Source organism: Cydia amplana, chromosome Z, assembly GCF_948474715.1.
Source record: "Cydia amplana chromosome Z, ilCydAmpl1.1, whole genome shotgun sequence".
NCBI lineage: Eukaryota > Metazoa > Arthropoda > Insecta > Lepidoptera > Tortricidae > Cydia > Cydia amplana.
Genome location: NC_086096.1, coordinates 18,433,343 through 18,439,352, shown reverse-complemented (window position 1 = coordinate 18,439,352; position 6,010 = coordinate 18,433,343). Strand labels below are relative to the sequence as shown.

The window sequence follows — 6,010 nt, the reverse complement described above, 5'->3', positions numbered from 1 at the left end:
AATTTGTGATAACACTGATAGGTTTACCACATGACTTATCTTATCTCAGGTGGTTGATGAAGTAGTTGCGTGGTGGTTTTCTAATTGAAGATTGCTTCGTTTTGGGACTAGTTCAAATATTTAATTTTGCTTTCTACACTGTTGTACATTTTATCTCTTTGGGCGAACTAAATAAGTACGGGACCCTAAGATGTGTTCGGCAATTTGGATAAAACTGCAAAATAGATGCAACGTATACATACGTAACAGAAAAATCATATTATAATTGTGTTATGGTCATGTCATAGCTTAATTTTTGGCTTTGAATTATGCCGACACTAGGTATATAACTGACAATAACCCAAGTAAAAAGTAAAAAATAAATGCGAAGGGAATGAGAGACTATTAACCTGTTATGAGGAAAGGATTAGAATCTGCTTCCAACATTACCCGTAAGAACCTACTTATAGTAAGTACATAGGTAAATACATACATATCTAATTTTTCGATGTCGTTATACCTGCATTTTATTCCGCTGACTGTATGTACAGTTAAGTTGGAAATATCTCCCGATGCTCAACTGAGCAGGATATTTCCAAACAATTTTATAAAAGTACATTTACGCACCTCATGCAACCGGGCGTTTTTTTTTTTGTTGTCCCCTACACTTTTTTTTTAAATTTGGAATTTTTTATGTTATTTCTACTCAGAATCACGAGCTCTTTCTATCCAGTTCTATCCTAATAGGAGAAAAAAAGTGTCCTAAGGTTTTTATTTCCATTACGTCACCATTCTTCATAGACTTTGTATGGCGGTCGCGGAATGGAAAGATCGAAAAATGTATGGAAATTTTGGGACACTTTTTTTCTCTTATTAGGATAGAAAGAGCTCGTGATTCTGAGTAGAAATAACATAAAAAATCCCAAATTTGAAAAAAAAACGCTAACCACATTGAAAATGATGGTTACTTAATGTACAACATACAATACATTATGATATACATATAGCTGAAATAAATGACAAATGTTATTGTATAAAGTATAATTTATAAACAAGAATAAACATTTTAGTAAACGCTACAAACACATAATTAAATGTATGTACTGTCGCCATCAGATATATCGGAGCGGTCAAGGCGCTCACAAATATCTGAACACGCCTCTATTGTCAAGGTGTCAGAGTGCGTGTTCAGATATTGTTGAGCACCTCGGCCGCTCCGTTATAAGCATCTGATGGCGACTGTACTAGACATCAAGGCCATACATCAAAAATATTGAAAATATAGGTATGTGGAGAGAGTAAGCGTGGCTTGGTGTGGTTTGGAAGTCTCTCTTCAGCTGATTTGTGTTGCCGGGCAAGGATATGCTGGTCGATAGGGCTGCCACCGTCGTTGCGCGATCGACGCATGGCGCGGTGATGCCGGCCGACGCAGAACGTTGGAACCTCAAAGCAGCCCCTTGCCCTGTCCCACAAAAACACGATATTTTTTTTTGTAATGTATTCAGGGCTAGTACCTACTTGGCATTCAAACTTTACATCAAGCATAACATTAATCTTCTACGCTTAACTTAGTGTTTATGTAGGTCCTCAAGTTTTATATGTTTAATAAACTTTTTCGAAAGAGCAAAGTCAAAAACAAATAATTTATTAGGGTTGCGTACCTCAAAAGGAAAAACGGAACCCTTATAGGATCACTCGTGCGTCTGACTAGAATTAGAAATGTGCAGCCAAGCGTGCGTCGGACTTAATTACCTAGTTTGATCCGAACCCTACGGGTCTTTTAAAGACATTTCATTCACGTTCCACAAATTGGGTAATGTACGGAATCCGTGGAACGCGAGTCCGACTCCCACTTGACCGGTTTTGTTTAGTTAGTTACTTTTGCACGCGACATACAAAGGCCAATTTCTTTCTCATTTTTGTTCCTAGTTTAGGTTCAAGGTCAAGGTAAGACGAAGGTAAGACGTATTTTCAACTAAATCAAAGATGAAGATCATATTAAATTTCATCTCATCACCATCTTCCTCGCATTGTCCCGGCATTTTGCCACGGCTCATGGGAGCCTAGGGGTTCGCATGACAACTAATCCCAAGAATTGGCTAACTAGCTTTTACGAAAGCATAAACCATCTGACGTTCCAATCCAGAGGGTAAACTAGGCCTTATTTGGATTAAGTAGTTCGGTTTTCTTACGATGTTCTACTCTAATCTCATGAAATTCGTAGGTACATAAGTTCCGAAAAACTCATCGGTACGAGCCGGGGTTTGAACCTGCGACCTCCGGATTGCAAATACCTCTTCAAATGAGTGTTATCACGTTATCAGGCGCGGCGGTCGAGCGCGCGGTTGAGCCGCTCGACGTGTCGCAGCTGTCGCAGCACGAGCCGCACGTGCGCGTCGCGCAGAGCTCGCGCGCCGCCCGCCCAGCCTACTTCCACGCCGCCCTTGCCTCCTACATACAATATATACCACTCCATTAACCAGATACACATCATTACATTACACACACATACCAGTACATTTTATTGTTCATAACCTCTATCTCCCCAGCTAGACACCCTACTTATGTGGTACCGTCAAACTAGCTAACTTTATCTCCCCTTTGCCCAAAAACACATTTTTAAACAAATTCGTTTAGAAATGTATATAACAGTACAAATACTAAAAGATACTATTTTTTAGTAGAAAATAGTTTATGTTTGTGACAAAACTATACACCGTGGGCTCGAATAACCCGACAGATTTTAAAGGTGTATTCTTGACCGCATTTAGAGACTAAAATGTCATATACCTAAACATTACAAAATAGTCTGAAATCAGAGTTGTTTTAGAGATAATGATAATTGTTGTGAAAATCGAAATCACACTCCGTATAAATTAAATTTTAATCATTGCATTGTACCTAATATAGTTAGGTTATGTATAAAATTATATTTGATTTAGAAAATACTTGATTCTCGAGACTTACTATTATTACTTTCGTGTTTAGTGGGTCTAGTTTCACACCATGAAGACTTGTTTTGAAACTCCGTAGATCTATAACAGATTTAAACGTTAAATGAGATACGAAAACTACTATACTTAAAAAAAGTAAAAATATAGTCTAATTTTATATTTTTACCTGTTAAATTCTGAGTGTTTTAATTTTTAAAGATAATTTCCATAATTCTTATCAAATATTTTAACTGGAGGAAGATTGTGGAGGAGGCCAAGACCCACAAAGGGTTGTAGCGCAAACGGAAGTATGTAACTATTCGTAACTGTATATTTACCCTCCTTTATTTAACTCAAAAGCTAAATTATATAAGGAATGTCTATGCATTTTATAAATGGGTCGGTTAGCATTAACAAAAGCTCGCTCTAAAGATGCAACCAGCTCACAATTCTTTGAAAGCACTCAACGAGTCCGCCTCTTATCCGGACTGAGAGCCGCCATATGCCTAGTTAGAAGCGATGCTTAAGAATGAAAGCTGCCGCTTGCATGCCTCGGGGTATACTTTAAGACATACCTGCTAGTAGAGTCACAGCCACGTGAACCTCACACTCGTATATAGCGTGAGATACACGTACGTATTTTTCATCACACTTGCTCGATAAATATCTTATTTCATGCTGGTGTACTGAAGGGAAAAGGCCTATACTGTTCCCACGGGAGTTACGGATGGTGAAAAATCTTTCTTTTTTAATTATGTTACCTATGTCACTAATTCATACGAACCAAGTAGGTTATAAGTAAGATACTTTTTAAAGACAATGCATAAGACAGTTAAACTTTTAAAATACTACAGGCGTTTATAATTTAATATATTTGTTTATGTTTAAAAATAAGATACAAAACATTATAGGTAACAGACAATATGATGACATACAAAAGATATAATATATCCAAGATAGAAGTATTGCTCGACCACCTCTATGTTCCCAACCATATAGAAATATGTAAATTTGAATGCTTGAGGCATTTTAAAACACGCAGCAACTTTTTACACATCGCACTTCCTGAACAACTTGCAAAGTAAAATAGATAAAAAATACTGTGGTTATGTCTATATGGTTGAAACATTTTTTAAATATTGTCACGTTGGTAGTCTGTGTTTTAAAAATTGTTTATGCCGTATCTGTGCAGCCCTTCACAGATAATAAATAAAAAACCGCATACACTCCGTTTTGCAACTCGAGTTGCAAGGATCATTTTAGAGGTGCGCAATGTTGAAACTCTAGTTGTCGGAATCATGTGAGTGGTTATGAGTATGAGTCAATGGTCCCTACGCACATCCTCCTTAGGTATTAGATATCGAAACGATATGGATTGGATATGTCAGTGTTAAACCAGTGTTAAAAAGTGACGTTTCTTCAAACAAAAACGTCACTTTTGACACTTTTTTGACACTGACATATCTTGGTGATGTCTAATAGGTATCTAGTCATTATCTAGTTCAAAATCAGAATCGGGCCCTGCTTACTTACGCGAGTGTTTGCACGGAGAGGCTGCGTCGTGATCCCGGTGAACTTTGCGAACGGTTGCCAGATGTATGTCTGTTCTTTTGCACAGGTCTGTCAGTCTTTGGTTTCCTAAAAATAATGTTGGTATATTTTGTATATTCGTGCTTCGGTTTAATTTTTTTTAATTACTTATATGATATCTAGAAAGTTTTTGACAAAAATTACATTTTTGTTAGAAGCTTTTATCGCTGACCGTAAGTAGGTACTTTTCTTTCCATGGGAAATTATATTCATTGAGATTAGGGCTTGCAATTCGAATATTCGAATATTCGAATTTGTCGAATATTCGACCTGTTTTGATATTCGAATATTCGGCCGCTCAGGTTTCGAATATTCGAATATTTTTTATTACTATAAAAAAATCTATTTCATCCGCTGCAGTTACAGTTTCTGTGTGTTTTCCGGGTATTTACAGTGAATGAGGAACGGTAGGTACCCAAATACGAAGGAAATAATATTTTTACTGTATTCCTCTCGATAGACTTCGTGAATACAGTGAATACTAACTCAATTTGAAAGAAAACAAATTTAATCGAACCAAACCTGCCCAACTAGGTAGTCTAACCATGCACCTTTAGCTGACGAATAATCCACCCAGTAGTCAACTAACTTTTACCCTTAACCCGTGGAGCGCCCTAACAAGACACGTGTGCTAGTAACTAGTATAGGAGTTCCATACTACGGTAATTATGGGGCGCTCCAGGGGTTAAATATTCCAATATGTATTATATAATTAGCCGACCATTCGAAATAAAAACTTGCCAAAACAAATAAAGTCAATAAAGATTCAAAATACAATGGTATTAAAGGCCGTTTTACAGGCCTCTGAGCGACTACAAGTTAATTTAAATCGTAAAATAATTACCTACTAAAAAATGCCTTGCATACCTACGTGTTTGGATGGTTAAAGTTATATTATTTTACGCACCGATGCATTTATAATAAAAGTTTTATCTAGAAATATTGAATTTTGGCGTTTTACTTGTTTTTATAAATGTGGGCATCTCATAAGTAGTAGGATGATAAAATCTAGTCAATTAAGTGGATTTCTGCAAAATATCATTAGTTTTAGCAATATGTGAAAAAAGCTTTTGAATAAAACGATAATAAACCGATTTCTCGTTCCTTTTCTTATTTTTTATAATATTCGAATAATTATTCGAATATTCGAATATGTCGTCAGAAAAAGTCGAATATTCGAATACCTGTAAGTTTCGAATATTTGCAATCCCTAATTGAGATGATTCTAAAAACCCCAAATACAATTAGGTTTCGTTGTTTTATCACAGAGTTCCTATGGCTACCTCTCGTCTCCATCATCAGATCAGTTCGATGGTACCATAATATTGTACTCGTATGCAAATTTTCAGCTTCATTGGAAGTCGGAAAGTCAAATTTACCTTGCAAGGTATGTACCTATGTATGTACATAGGTACATTGCAAGTTAATAAAAAGCTTGTAAAAATAATTTGCGTTATCTAGTGTATATATGTATATCTCTGTGTTGTTAGACTATAATTTTCTAAGCG

General features: G+C 36.2%; 2 long non-coding RNA genes across 2 annotated transcripts in view; both read left to right on the top strand.

The window, feature by feature from the left end:
• Positions 1 to 6,010, top strand: part of LOC134660854 (uncharacterized) — an 848,341-nt gene that overhangs the window by 562,037 nt on the left and 280,294 nt on the right. The gene's annotated exons all lie outside the window — the stretch shown is intronic.
• Positions 1 to 6,010, top strand: part of LOC134660852 (uncharacterized) — a 93,200-nt gene that overhangs the window by 65,902 nt on the left and 21,288 nt on the right. The window lies entirely within an intron of this gene.